General features: G+C 29.7%; 1 protein-coding gene across 1 annotated transcript in view; it reads right to left on the bottom strand.

Annotated features, from left to right (window-relative positions):
- Positions 1–11,757, bottom strand: part of LOC117182747 — a 63,600-nt gene extending 51,843 nt beyond the window's left edge. Inside the window, exon 1 of the mRNA XM_033375852.1 lies at positions 11,714–11,757. The gene's annotated coding sequence lies outside the window, so the exon portion shown is untranslated. The remainder of the gene's footprint in view (positions 1–11,713) is intronic.
- Positions 11,758–16,590: the final 4,833 nt, after the last annotated feature.

Raw genomic sequence — 16,590 nt, 5'->3', positions numbered from 1 at the left:
TGGCATCATTTTTCTAAACTAATAACATTTTTTCAAATTCATCATAGCTATCTGCCATAACTTCAAATGCGCTTAAATGCCACACCACTAACCAATTTTGCACTAGCTGATTAACAAAGATATCATATTTGGAGAGGGAGGCAGTGTAACGCAGGTGTTAAATCTTTAACAGTGAGGTGCAAAATATAGTTGTGGACGTGGATTCATTCGTCTTCTAATGGATTTATATGTGCCATAAATTTGTTTTAATCTTGAAAATTGCCCAAGATAAAGAAGTAAACATATTTTAGTAATGATCACACAGAAAATAAAAAGTTGTAAATCCGCATTGATAAAGAAAGTATCGTATATTGTTTCAAATGCGCTCATGTGTAACATAAAGAAAAAAAAAATTTAGCCACATTGATAACCGCGTTAACATTTGTAAAATTTTGTTACCTCTGACCGCTGTTAATTTGGTTATCAATGTGGCGCAACATTTTTCTTTATGGCGCATATGAGAGCATTTCAAGATCTTCAAGTTCATGTGATTTAAACTTTGATTTTTTAAATGTGGGGGGGGGGGCAGCGTCAAGTCTCACTCTTAGTACAGGGAACCATGTTTCACGAAGATCAGCCAAAGTCTGGCCCAATGACGGCACATTACTGGGCCAAGTGTCACTTTTACCACGGCAAACCATGTTTTATTTAAATCGGCCCAATATGGAGCCAGTTCCGGCAGCCTATATTGGCTATTTATATTTCCCGCTTCTCCACCAATGCGTGACCCAGAATCTGGAAATGAAATTTGTGAAGTTCTGTCATTAAAAATTGTTAATGTTTATAAAAATTACATTTCCTGTCATTGCAAAAGGTCGTAAAGCAGGCTAAAACGGAAAGAAATGAAATATTACGCGAAGAAAAATTGTAATCGATTTCAATTATTTATTTAAAAATTAGTGTATTGATATTCCTGGTAACATTTCGTGTATTTTACATTTAAACAACGTCACATAATAATAAAGAATTAGAGAAAGAGAGCTTAAAATTTGGTTCCTTAACTTTTCTGAACTGCAGCTTATGATGATGGCTTTTTCACAGAGTTTCAACTTGTCAGTTTAGCGGAGAGGTTAGCACGCCCGACTGCTAGGCGATAGATTAAGATATATAGATGTAGGTTCGATACTCCGTAGCGTTAGAAATTTTATTTGTAATATAATGTTCAAATTGTAATATATGTATTCAGTCTAAACCGGACCATTAATATTTATATTCAAAGTACTCGCAATCAATTAATATTTATTTTTTAATATCTTTTTTGTTATATCCTTAGACTGTTGCCAGTGTTGGGCCGACAATGGCACCCAAGCCCTAGCTGCCAAGTCAAGGCCATAGTTATCAATCCGACAGTTGCACGATGATGGCAGCCAAGTTTGGTCCAATACTGATACCCAGTGTTAGGCCGACAATGGCAGCCAAATCTTGGCTGCCAAGTGCAGGCCATAGTTATCATTCCTTCATTGGCAGGATAATGGCAGCCGAGCTTCGGCAATATTTTTGCCGACTATGGTCCAATGTTGGGCCGTATGTGACTTCGCACTTGGGCTGTAAGGTTTTCAGTAGTTTTTGGAATGAATGTGCAGAAAATAATCATAAATTCAATACTTATCAAAGGAATGTCCGTAAAATTTTCAATTTGACAATTAAATTTTTCTCTCCGAGTTTTAAGTCTTTAAAAATTAATAAAAGCTTTTAATTAAAAATTTCTTTAAATCATTAGAAATGGTATCATTCATCGGTCCCTGCAGGACCAAAGAATCCATTTATTCTGATTCACGGATCAAAAACGTTTCTGTGAAATTTTTTTTTAACCATTTCTGATTCTTTTTAAAAATTATTGTTTGAAAAATAAGGTTAATTGTTTTTATAGAAATGAGTAATAATCTCTAGTCAGTAACTTCTTGTTATCATATTTGTTTAATTATAAATAATCGTTAATTATTCAAAAGATTTCTATGAAGAATTTTGATCGGAAACATTTCGATTTCTTTCCATGATCAGCCTAGTCACTCAAAAAGTGCAACGCCTAAAGGGGAGGGGCGGATTTGCTTCTAGAATTGAAGCCCGTATTAAAGTTACGTACACTTATACTATAGAAAAAGTTTTACTAGATGGGGAGCGGGGGAGTGCCAGAAAAAAGTGTTATGTATTTTTTAAATAATCCCTAACCCTTTCATTATATTTATAAATTTTTTTTTGTGCACAAAATAGGTTTTATAGCTTGAGCGATTGGGGGGAGAGGCGTCTGGGCTCTTGGCCCTTTTCACTATTTAAATGTTTAGTCATTCTGGAAAATAATCATAACTATAAGCTTTACTAGTAATTTGCTTAATACACTATTAATTTACATAATAATGTTAGTAAAACCTAGCAATATCATTATTAATGTCAAACCTAATAATCTTATATTCACTTGACTGGTTACAAATTTAATGTTTAATTTCAAAGTAATTTTTCTGATAAAAATTTTAATTTTTGGGTTGAACATTTAATCGTTTTGTAGAAAATCCATGTTTCCGATAAGAAAATTCAATTATTTGGTAGTAAATTCAACAACCTACCTGCTTTTGGAACTACATTATTAAAATTTAATTTTTTTCAAATCATAGATTCATTGTTTCAGTTAACGAACATTTCTTCAAAGGGAAATTTGTCAATTTTTTTAGAAAATTCATTGTTTTTTCAGTTAAAATTTTTTTAGATAAGAATCGAACTATTTGGTTAAAAAATAATGTATTTTGTTAAACATTAATATTTGCTGGTGACAAATTTAGCCTCCTATTTGAAAATATATCCACTTAGTTGAAAATGTATGTATTTTGCAGAGAGATTTTCTCTTTTGTCACAAAATTAATTTTTTGGTTAAAAATACAACTATTTGAATAAAAATCAAATTTTTTAATCGAAAATTTCCCTATTTGGTTAATATTTTACTGTTTGGTAAAAAATTATATTTTTGGTTGGAAATTAATAATTTTGGATTTATAATTCAAGAAATCAAAATTCAACTATGTGGTAAAAAATTTATTATATTTTGTAGAGAATTCGTCTTTTCTGGTAGAAAATCAAATTTTTAAATTTAAAAGGTGACTGCTTTGTTGAAGATAAATCCGTTTTATTTCAGGATTCAAGTATTTCGCTAGAAATTCATCTTTTTCGTTAAAAAACTGTTTTTCTTTAAAAATAGAAATATTTTCTTGTTGAAATATCCAATATTACATTGGTCTTTGAAACTTATTCTTTTTAGGTTAAGAATTCAATTCCTTTGTTTAAAATTAAACTACCTCCTTGAAAATTACCTAGTATGGTAGATGATTCATAATTTTAGTTGAAAAGGTATCTATTTAGTTGAAGATTTATGTAACATGTTGATAATTCATCTTTTATGCTGGAAAATTAAACTTTTGGAAACAAATACAATTAGTAGATTAAAAATTTATGTTTTTGTTGAGAATTCGAAAATTAATCTTCATGGCTGGAAATTCAAAATGCGTTGAAAATTCGTTTAGATTTAAAAATTCATCTCGAATTGGAGAAATTTATTCATTTTTTGTAAAAAAATGCAACTGTATTTTGAGAGTAAATTCAAAATTAAAATATTGTTTTGGTTAAAATAACAACTACTACATTTTTGGTCTAACAATTTTTGTATACCTTAAAATGCCTCTTCTATTTCTCTTACAGTTCTTGAGAAATTCGTCGGAAGTTTATAAATTCAGAACTTAAGAAAAAAGATTGAAACAATATGTTTCCTGCTGTGTAGAATGTTAAATGCACTGAAAATTGAAGATATTTTTCAACCTTGAGGTATTCTTCCGTGCTCACACATCAATCTAGTTCTTTTCTATTCTAAAGGAAGAATCGAGAGGATTCCGAAGAAGCCCGCGCTCCTTTTTCTAGAAAAATCCTATTCTCTCACGTCGCAAAAAGAATATTGTCGCATTCGTTTTTCTGTAAGCGCCTCCACCGCTTTAAGTCCTGCCGAATCAAAGTCAATCCTAGTTTTCTGCCAGACGTTGGATTGCATTACGGCGAATCTTAAAGACCCTGTATAGCCGGGAGTGATTTTCCGAACAGTGGAAGGTGCAGAAGGTTGGGAGCCGGTTTTATATTGGAACCGCCGAGGTAATCGGTATTGACCGTTAAAACCGAGATGAAACGTGAAAGGAATAAAGCTCCCTTCTTACCCCAGTTCTTCAGAGTAAAATATTATTACACACTCTGACTTGATCCACCTGTCGGTAAATTTATCTAGAAGGAAATTCCCCTGCAACTAAACCCTCTAGAGCTTGAAAAGAGCTTTTAGCAGCATTGCAATATAATATCTACCTTGAAGTAGATAAATGAATCTGAACAATCTACTGAAATTTTTGTGATATTACTGTTTCAGAGTCATGAGAATGATGTATTACTGGATCTATTTTACACGTACATTGTGCTTTCTATTTTAAAAGACTTTTCCCAGATTCCAATTTAAGGGGCCTTTTGTTTACTATGTGCACGCACATAAAAATTTTAATTGGCTATAAATGTAGAAATGTCTAAAGAAGTTGCATTTGCTTTGGAATAAAACTAAGCTTCTTTACCTAGGTATGTTTTATAGACAATAAGAATGTAGCTGGCAATAATAAAAGAGGAGTTACGATTTAGCGCTGAGAAAGTTGCTTAAGGAAAATAAGTGCACTCAATTGTTTTTGTAGTGTTATAACTAAGGTTTATGCTCTCTCAAAGGTCTTCGAACCAAAGATAACTTAAAGATTGATTTTTTCTACATTTGCTTCTTCTATTGGTCATTTATGTAAATATATTTTTAATATTTTAAAACAGGTTTCTATAAACACTAATTTGTTTATGAAAAATTGTCAAAGATATTAAAAAAAATCAGTGTACTTCAAATCCATTTAATAATTTCCTTAGATATTGTGTCGATGTTTGGTAACATCTTCTACAAAATTTTAATATTGAATTTTTCTGAACAAAACTCTACTCATTTCGCTCCACTGGAAGTCCAACAATAGAACTTACGATTGCCGGTTGGGTAGTTTTGCAATTAATCTATTTAAGAGATCGAAAGAAGAATCCTTTTTCAAAAATATACGGTGTCTCAAGCCAGGTGTTACATTTATGTTACGAGCAATTCAAAGAAATCTATATTATATTATCATTAGCGGTAGTTACCATCGATCAGTGTAAATGTTATGCCACAATCAGTTGATAATAGGCATCAAAACTATTGATCAAGTTGACTCTTCAAATAGCAGAAATTATTTAACGTCATTTCTGACTAGACAGAAAATAATTTTTTTAAATATAAAAATTAAATTTCTTTGGGAACAGATCTATCTATTCATTTCGCTCCACTGGGAATCGTGCCACAGAATTTCCGATGCTTTTACAATGAACCTATTAGAGAGATGGAAAGAAGAATATTTAGTTTAGAAGATATTCCAGTAGAGCTCTTAACCTATTAAAATTTACATCTATTCTTTACAAAAGTTATGATAATATATCCGAAATTTTCTTTTTCTCAAAAAAGTGGTGTTTTAGATATATATTTATTTGTATAAAAGATTACGTCGAATGCACACATTAACTTGAAATTAATAAATTTATTAATAATCTTAATTTGAAAACATTGGAAATTCTAAATGGTGATTTATCACTAACTGGTACAAAAATCCTCTTAGCCTGAGTGATATTTTAATTAAGGGTCACATAATTTATTTGATCATAAACTAGATTGTTTGAACTGTTTAGTTGATAGATGTGTCAAATTAAGTGGTATTTAATTTAGAAAAGAAAAATGCAATCAATTGAAGACAAAATTAGTACATAAAATTTATGTGTCTCATTTAGTTAACGCCATTATTACTGAACGCATTCATCAAATTTTTGATAGCACTAATGAAAAAAACAAATGGATTGATTCTTACAATAAATTTTATTTGAAAGTTACTTCCCAGTACATTTCAGATCTCTCTGAATGTTCAAGTAGTTCATTAAAAAAATTTAATATCAAGTTTTATTTTGAAAATATTAATACTTCAGATAATTATTAACTGAAACAGGACAGTAATCGTTAGCAATTTGATATGGTGCTAGTAATTTGATAAAATGCATATTTTATAATAATGTTTCTATAGCTGCAGCTCGCAGAGATTAAAAACTAGAATTTCTGAACACAAGAGAGATTTATAAGTAAGAAATTTAGATACAGGATTAGCGCAACATTCTTGGAATTTTACTCATTAGTTCATTTTTGATATTAGTAATATCAAACAAAGTTTCTTGCCATGAAATTCAGGATAACTAGTCCTATGTTTCTCATAAGCTTGGCTAGTGGTGCCGAATCTACACTGACTGATGGTAAGTATCTCTTCCATTTCCAGTCGAACGAGGAGACAAGATATTTTTTTAGAAAAAACTTAATTTTATAAAATATTGTTTTTCCATTTTTTTATGGTTCATATAATCTTATATTTGTTTTGGATTAAATATAACAAAAAATTAATGAACTCAAATTTGTTCATCTTAGGAACAATTGATATGATTTATGAAATTATTATTTCTCCCTTTTTCTTCATATTCCTAAATAATTAAGAGTATACTTAGCTTAATTTTAAGAAAGATATGCCGTCGTTGCCTAAAAAGAGGAAATATATAAATAAATATGCCCGAAACGATGGCTTTATTTATTTTTATTTTTATGTTATTCTTCAATTTATTTAAATTGTCAGTGGAACGTTGGTCAGATTTGGATTTACAAAACTTTTTACTATTCAAATAAACTTTTTTCTAATAGAAATTTGGATTAAAAATGTAGAAACATACATAACATTTAGTAATTTGTTGGTGATAGCTTTATTTGCGGTATAAGGGGACCTTATATTGTCAATTTCAATGTTTATGTGAGTTTTTGTTATGAGATTTGATCGGTTGGCTGGGTATTGTGTTATTAGAGAGAGGGCAGAGGAGAAACAGGGTTCGTGATTGTACCTCGAGGGTAACAGGGCAGGGGTAGAAAATGAAAGAGTAAAGTATTTCAGTACCACCACAGTAGATATAAAACTTCCTGCACAAGACGGAAGATCGATCCCTCTTGGTGGAAATATCTCGTAACTCACTTCAGTAAGCTCTTTAGGAAACAGGAAATTGTTACTTCTCAGTGAAACAGGAGGGAAAATGATCGATAGGTGACTTCGATACCAGGCAATTCTTCATGTTAGTACAAATAGACAGAGGATCTAAGGCTTGCTTGAGTAAGCTTTGCAATCAACGAAAGCTTAGTGAAGTGCTTAGCTTTCTTTCTGTCAAATAGCTCCATTTTGTACACTAACTCTAAGTCTAGCAATTACGATCAGAAAATCTTACATAACTCAGGTGTTTTTCTTTCTGCAAGATAAATTATAATTTTTCCCCGTCTTTTGACATTTCCGACTTAACGGGTTTAAATTTCATTTTCTATAGATATATCAATTCAGTCTACAAACACTCTCAATTATTCTCCGGTTACAACTTATTCTTCTTCCTGAGATTAAGTAACAGAAGGTTTTTTCTTTGGTAATTAAGGCAAAAAGAATTTATATGGGTTATTAACAAAGTATAAGATTAGATGTATAAGTATAAGTATAAGGAAAGTATAAGATAAGATGTGCATTTTAGTCATTCTCAAGAAAAACTGATTTAAAAAATCTACGCACGTTACATCGACCGCGATTCAAGAGGAAGAAGGTGAGAGCGAGAGAGAGAGAGAGAGAGCGGCACGAGGCAAAGTAGCAGAAGAAGCAAAGGGTAGATAGACAGGGAGAGGAATTGAAAGAATCAGTCAGTGGGAGAAGCGAAGCAGAAATAGAGAAGGGGGAGCGTCAGCCAGTCCAGCGCTACCCATTTTTGCAAATTCACACCATGTTATAAGAAGTTATTACTTTAAAAAACTTTGTGTTTTGTCCAAAGTGTTTCAAAGTCGCAAAAATAAAAAATAACGTAACGGACACTATTACCGAGGGGGACCCATTTGTCGAGAGAACCCTGATGCATGATTTTTTTAACCGAAATCATTAAATGACTCGCATTTAAATTTCTAAATCCAAAAACTGAACCTTATTTACAAAAACACTGAAATTGGAAAAGATTTTATCTTCGACCACGGAAAATAGGATCCCCCTCGGTAATTGCTTTCGCTACCCAAGCAGCATCAGATTGTATTATTTAACTTTTTTCCAAAGGGGTTAATTTTATTGAATCCAAAAAAACATTCTTTTTGCAGATATTCCAGAAATTATCAATTTGGAAGAACAAATTTCTTGTACATTTATAATTTTATATTAGTATTCACTAGTAATAATTGTATAAATAAAAAATTCTCTACATTTTTTAAATAGTAGAAATTTTTGAAATCATCAAAAATTAAAATTTTCATTTCTACAGAACTAAGACAAGATATTGTCTTATCAAAAAAAGGTTTTGCAGGTGAAAAGTTAGTATGCGTGGGTGAATTTTTCGTGGTATTTAAATTCCGGCAGAAAAAATGTTTGGAAAACGAACTGGCCTAAGCTAATAGCTTCGGAATTTTGTTTGGATTCCTACTTCCCCGAGTAATAGGCCATTAGCAAACTCGTTATGTTCTGAAGTAATGAGATGCGATTTTTTAACCATTTTTACGACAAGATTTTTTCTTTGAATCGCGCAAGGTACATAGACCGCGAAACTATTGTCTTTCAATTTCCGGTTAGATCAGGCCATAACGCTCCGACTCACTCGGTAGGGGGAAGGAGTAATGTGTGGAAGGGATAGAGATTTTTCAGATTGATCCAGAATTCTCGTGCTATTTAAGTTAATAACACGTTCGTTCCGCAACACTTCTCCGACCCAAGTTGCTGATCAATCTCTCTAGCAATCACCCCAAGCGAAGAACCTCACGAAGTCGTTATGTAAGGTTCCCCACTTGGGTCCATTAGTGGCCAAGGTCTTTTGTTTTAGGCGTCATTCACTCTACTGACACTCTTTTTATTAACTATTTGCCGCCATACTTTCCTGTCCTGCCATACTTCTCTAGCATCTTGTATGTCCATGCATTTTTTCATGCAGACTCTCGTGTTTCTGTGACTTCTTATGTCTCTTCTAACTAGAGTCTCATTGACACATTCTAACCATTCTTTCCGCGGTCTACCTCTGGGCACGCTGCCATTTACTTCTCCTAGAACACTTGTTTCGTTAGTCGTTCATTTGGAATTCTCTCAAAATGCCCGAACCATCTTAACCGATTTCTTACCAATAACCTTCTTACCTTTATTTATTCGTCTATCTAATTCCTCATCTATCTTCCCGTCCCTAGTAAATAAGCTAGCAAGGTATACAAACTTATCAACTTGTTTAATTCTCTCATCATTTAATAAAATATTGCATAGTGTTTTCTCACTCTTTCCTTCGAACACCATAGTTTTTGTTTTATTTGCGTTAATTTTGAGGCCCATGCTCTTCATGCTTGCATCTAGTTTATTCAACATTCTTTGTAAGTCTTCGATAGACTCTGCCATAACAACCTTATCATCTGCGAACGCTAACCCACGTACCCTTACTGTTTGGAAATCCACACCCTCATCGTCGAAGACAGCCATTCTCAAACTTTTCCATAAATAATATAAATAACCATGAAGACATAACGCATCCTTGTCTAACTGCTTGAATAATATCGAAGCAGTCACTCAGTTTCCCATTCACTCTTACACTCGCTTTGCTACCTGTATTTATTGTTTTTATAATCAAGACAAAATATTTAGCTGTAACCATTTTTCTAAGATAAAAAAATTGTGTTTTTTCCATCAGGCCTGTGACGTAATTGAAAATGTATGTTTTCTTATACAATTTGATTGAAAACTTTATTCGTTACTCTCATTCAAATATATAAGTATTAAAAAAATATTAACTAAAATATAAATGCATAAATGTTCAATTGATTAAATAAAATTAATTTTCTATTCATAACAACTTTTCTTTGAGTAATCGTAGTAAATATTGAAAAAAATGGTTGGAAATAAATGTTTTACCTCGATTTCAATAAATTTACTAGTCAATTTCAATACAAAATTCATATAAGGAAAATTGAAAAAATGTGGGTAGGTTCGCCTTGTAAAATTAATTTTTGAAAATAATTTTCATTTTTGAAACAGCCAACTGTATCTCCGACTTATGGATTTTCATAATTTTAAATCAGTTATGTAGCTTCTTGCGATTAACATAAATGACATACCAAATTAAATAGTTGCGTGAAACGTTCTGGTTAGTAAGAAATACGGAGAAGTTATATGTCTAACTTCAAATGCAATTTTTAGAATAAGTATAAAAAGTTTTTAAAACGTTCTGTTATTATTTCCACTATTTTTTTGAATTATTTTAACGAAAACAGTAAAATCAATGAGAAATTTAAAACATACTGTCAAAATGATTCCCATTACAATTTTAATAATATTAACTTTGTTTTAAGTTTTAAAAATACGATTTATTATTAATAATAGTCAGAAGAAATTATGTTTCCAGTTCATGCTTTCGACCAAATCCATTTTAATTTATTTCGATCCATTAAAAATACGTCTCTCGCTCACAAAAATGAGTTAGGCTACATGACTTATAGGGTGCCTTTATTGTATTAGCAGAAATGTTGAAAAAAATTTCAAAAATTAAAAGAGGTAGGATTTGAGAAAAAAGAGCCTTTATTACGTTATCCATTTTTTAAAACATCAAGAGAAGATTTTATGGAAAATCCCACTTTTTTATTGTATGAAATATTTTAAACAAGTTTTTGCTTACATCAGAGAATAAGTTTATGCGGAATAAACCATTTTTTATGGGAAAAGTTAAAAAGGGTGGTTTTTGTAAAGCTTTTTTAAATTTAAGAACTTTTATCGTATTTTTTTATCCTTAGACGTTTTCAAAAAAATTCGAATGATTCAATGCTATGAAAAAAGTCTTTTAGTCACAAAACTAGCTTGGAAAGCATTTAATTTGCAGGATTTTTTCCTTTAAGAAGGAAGAATTGAACAAAAATTTGGAAAAAATGTAAATGTGGGTATTTTGTGAAAATTGGCCTTTTATATATTTAAGCAAATGAAATATTTTCCTAATTTAAAACATTTTAAATCTTGTTTACGCATTTTGAAAGAGAACAATTAAACTCACCAGCATCCGACCAGAAAGCAAGAATATCTGATAAAAAAACTATGGAATTTTAAGGAAAATTCGTGAATTTGGGAATTAGAAGTCAAAATTCAAAAACTCGTAACTTCATGAACAATTTTTTATTCTTTAATCAAAAAAATATACGTCTTAAAATGTCCTCTAAGAAGGAAGATATTGTCATTGCTGAGAACTTCTGCTAGTGAAATCAAATTTATTTTACACGTAAAATTTACTAAACAAGATATAGAATATGTGCAAAATAGGTTCTTTATTGTTAATTTGCTTATGTCAAAATGTTTTAAATTGTTATTCCACAGAATAATAAAATAATCATTAATTTAAAATCTATCAATACTAAAATCTCTATTGTAAGGTGCTTGCAACTAAAATTCACTTATTGATTGTAATTAATTTATATTTCAGTGGCGATTTTGGAATTGAATTTGAAATATACGTTCTTTGTTGACTCCTTTATTAATTTAATGATTTTGAAACTCACCCAATATATTATTGAAAATCCTTCCAAAATTCAAAAACTGTACTTGTGCACTGGCAGAAGAACGAAGAATGAAACAGGAAACTTTTATTCTTAAAACCTTAAAATGTATTCGTCAAACGCATTCTCTGGTTCATTGGTCAAATGATTAGCAGCTATACAGTTCCCTGCACTAAACGTAACGGTCAAAAAGGTGCTAATTTATACTCTTGTTTTACTTACTCTTTTCATTTACAACTTTAAACTTGAAACTATTTCTTTTTTATTTAAATTCTTCAGGTAAATGATCCAAATTATTAAAACAAGTAAGAATTAGAGCGATGAATTATGTAACTATCAGTTATTATTTTGCTACAAAATTATATTAAAAATAACTAAAGGGTTCGGATTCTATAACCACCAATAAATGTTTCTCACTTATAAAAAATTTTATTGCGCTTATTTTGTCTCATGATAAAAAGATTATTCCTGTTGCCGGTTTTAAAATGTACCCAATAACCCCGGGTTTTAAAAGAACATATTTTTTATTTTTTTAAGTCAACTCCCGGTAATTCACGGAATTCTAAGATTTTTTTTATTACATTTGCAGAAGATATTATTTATAAAGTTATACGACTTTTACAGTAAATAAAATCTCCAATAGAAAACGAGGAATTTTTTATTTCGGCCAGTTTAATTTTCAAGAGATTATGAGATTTTTATTACTAAGCCTTCCATGTATGCCGAGCAACTTCTAATGAGTTATTCTGGCAAAAGCAACATTTTTCTTCATTTAGAAATAAATGTTTTAGTTATTATTTAACTTGTCAGACATGCTACTTTTTTAAGATTTTAAAATTCAAAAAAATAGGGTTTAAAACAGTTTAATAACTTTATAGAAATAATTTATATTGCGTTGGAGTTGGCCAAACAAATTTTTCTTTATGTTATCAACAAATTAAGAAACAAAAATTGTTTTTTCGTAATTTGCAATAATTAATTGTTGAGATTTATTTTTTAAATTCGAGGACCAGCTGCAAACGATTCAAAGATGAACCGATTGCTCGCACAGCAAAATTTACAAGAGTTACAACGTTCCCCTTTTATAGTACCTGTTGTGCGCTATATTTTCTGTTACAAAATCAATAAATTGTATAGTTATGGTCAAAGAATATTATCTATAGTTATAGAATATCTTAGTTATAAAATATTGTAGTTATAAAAGAGTATAGTTATAGAAATGGCCCTTAAATTACTAAATGTGTCACCGTAATGTCACTAATTATTCTTAATTGAGACCTAGGATGGCTTTTGAAGTTTATGATAAAAAACTGTTCTTGTGAATTTTAGAATGTGTGAGAAGCGTGAACTTATCAACGTTTGCTCGTTAAACTTGATGAGAATATTTAATCCATAATGTACATAATATAGGTTAATTGGTTTTATAAATTAAAAATAATATATTTTTGCAAGTGAATAAGTACATAATCCTAAGTCGTGCCTTTTTAGTTGACAAAATTTACCAAATAAAAGAATTCATTATTGGGTATGATTCAGAGGACCTCTATTTGAGTGTGTTTCTTTGTTGAGTTTGTGTGGTATTTACTTTCTAAATTTGTCGAAAACACATGCATTAAATGTTGATATATGTAGAATTATCGTCTTTTATGTTATCTCATTGTATATCATTCAATGAAAATTCTTCATAAAGTTTTCAAGGAAAATAATAAGTTTATCTCAATTATTTTACATTTTTCTACGATACTTTGGTATACGTCTTTCTGGATTCAAAATTTCAGAATTTTGGCGAAATTAATTTATTTCTTGAATAAGAAGTTTTATTTTGTCTAAAAATGCAACTATTTTGTTAAAAATCTATCTTTTTGTTTGGAAAATTCACATTTTTTCACAAACTTAATCTATTTTGATATCAAAAAATGCAGTTGCCTCGTTAAATACTAAATTCAGTTTTTCTCTTGAAAATTACTGAAATTTTAACGATTTGGGTAAAAATAAACTTTTTTTCTGTGTTAATAATTTATATTTTCGGTTGAAAAATTTAACTGTTTTGTAGATTTTTTTCAATTGAATATTTATTTGCTATGATAGACAATTAATCTGTTTTATTAAAAATTGGACTATTTGGGTAAAAATCTATATATTTTGTTGACAATTCGTCGTATTGATTTTTAATTTAATTTTGTTGGCAGAAATTTCATCTTTTGTTGTTGAAAATGTAACCGTTTGTCTGGAGATGTATCAGTTTTGGTTAACGATTCAACTATTTGTTGACATTAGTTTTTTTTTAGCCGTAATAATATTCATTATTTACATTTAGAATAAAAGAATAAGTAACTTATGTGTGGTCTCATCTAATAGGGGACTTCTAAATAATATCCGATAAAAAATTTTTCTTTGAAAAGATTGTTTGATTGAAAAGGTACGACTTAGTATGTGCGTATTCAGATTCCAAATTTTGTTCACCCTAATTTATATGATGGGAAAAGAAAACGCAAATTAATTATTCACGTCTAACGCACGCAAATCTTGTACTAGACATCTGTCAGCATGAACTCTTGTGTCAGACTGTCAGTTAATAGGAAAATGATTGACATGCCGAATGGTGAACTCCTCAATCACATTAACCCTGCTGAATTCACTTTTGATTCAATATTATTCAAATCTGTCACTGAAGCGAATGAAAAATCAAAAATTTTATAATTATAATATTATATTATAATTATATAATTATACAAGCATGAATTGTAACAATTTTTAATAAGATACTAGTATCAGGTAATTAAAAATATAAGCACATACATTGATATGGCATGCGTGATTTAATAAAATTATTCATCAGTAAATTAATTGAAAAAATAATTCAATACTCATGAGAAAAATATTTTCGATTTAATGGCGCGAAAATTTGATTACACATAAATTTGAAAAAGTTCAAATCTAAAATATTTCAAAATTTTGAAGTTTAGGTAAAGGGTTGATCACAAACTACGTGAACTATAAGCTTCGATTATGAATCAAGAATAATTAAAAACATTTAATTATTAGGCTTGATAACATAAAATACTCTTAAGCCAGCGAAAATAGGGTGACTTTTAACTAGAGATGGATAGATGTTCTTTCAAAGACGACACGCTTTCAACTTTGAATTTATTTATAATTTACGTATGAAGTAGGCGAATTTCTAGGATTGGTAAAACATTTTTTTTTTGTTGATACATTATTTCAGAATTTTTATCCAAAATTCTTACTCAAAAATTTGCGATCAATATTTAAATAACAAAACAACTTCACCAACTAACAAAAAACATAAAAATTTGTGAAACCTGTAAAACTTTCTTTGCGTCAAATTTGTTACGAAGATATAATATTCTATCAAGCTTGATTCATTCAGAGTGTCTGTTTTATAACTTGCAAAAAAACTAACAAAAAAGATTAACATTTGCGAAACATAGGAAACTTTCTTTCTGCAAAATTTGTTACAAGATATAATATTCTCTTGAGCCTGATAAAGAATATGCACAACTTTTCTGTAATTCAACGTAGGCTGAATTTGGTCTTTTTAGTTATATTTTTTATACTAAATAAAAAAGTTTTTTCTCTAGACTATCATCGAGAATTACAAGAATCGTTTGCATTTACTGTAAAAAAGTTTGAAATCTTTTACTAAGAGTCATTCAAGATTTATAAAATTTTGATACCGGTCGAAGTTTCTATATCTATTTCTACAATTTTTATAAGATAATTTTTTTCCACGCACTCCATTCTACATAAATAATATAAATTTTATACAAAATAGAACAAATATTTTCACTATTATTAATAATCCCCGAGTTAGTATCTGTTAGCCTAACATTATCATATATTCAAATAATATTCTGCCTCTCATTGTGTAATCAAAAACGATATACTTCATAACTTATCCTAATTATTACTTTCTCCTACTTATTTATTTTAACAATATTGAAACCTAAAACCTACACTAAAATAACTGATTTTTCAAATTTTTGTAATTATTTATTTTGACAACATTGTAACCGAAAACCGACACTGTATTTAGACATTCAGCCAATTATAACTCAAATTAGTAGATTTTTCAAGATCTCAGGTTCTAGAAGAGTTACTGTGGGGAGTCAGCTATGCACCAATTAATTTCATCTTAAAATAAAAATATGTTTCATCATTCAAAACCAGTATTTTGAAATATTACTTTGAACTATGCTAAACTATTAATAATCTCTTTTTATTCCTTCGGAAGTGTATCTGTTCTAGTTAAATAATTTTATTTTGCCAAAAAATTAATTGAAATAATTACATTACATGAGGAGGGAAAGATGGGCCAAAACCAAATAGGCGAGTCATATGGGGTGCCATATGACTTCCGTTTGATATTACACGTGTCCATGGTTCAAACTTTAAAAAAATTAAAACAATGTAATTTCGTCTATTTTTACATATATTTTTTTTTACTTCTCAATGTTTCTCATGTTAAATTAAGACTACTAATTGCCATCCAGGTCACTAGTTGCATTTATAATGCTTATTTAATTTTTTATAAAAACCAGGAATATTTTTTTCACTAATTAAAAAAATGAGAGTTTGTACACTGCTACTTAAAGTACTGTTTTATGCGTTATCAAATGAAAGTTTTGAGTCATAAAATAGGACAGAGTTAAGGAAGGCGGTATTGCCCTATATTTCCCCAATCATTATTAAATTTTTGTGCTACTTACTGTTTTGCATTTTTTTAGGCGCGCAAGAATCTTTAACCAGTATGGCACCCACCAGCAGCTCCATTAAGAAAAGCCACACATATAGAAGATGATAATTCCAAACTTCATTTTAAATTGTTAATCGATAACTGTCTAAAGCACATGAAAGCG

Source organism: Belonocnema kinseyi, chromosome 2 (genome assembly GCF_010883055.1).
Source record: "Belonocnema kinseyi isolate 2016_QV_RU_SX_M_011 chromosome 2, B_treatae_v1, whole genome shotgun sequence".
In the NCBI taxonomy this organism is placed as follows: Eukaryota; Metazoa; Arthropoda; class Insecta; order Hymenoptera; family Cynipidae; genus Belonocnema; species Belonocnema kinseyi.
This window is presented reverse-complemented; position numbering and strand designations above follow the sequence as displayed.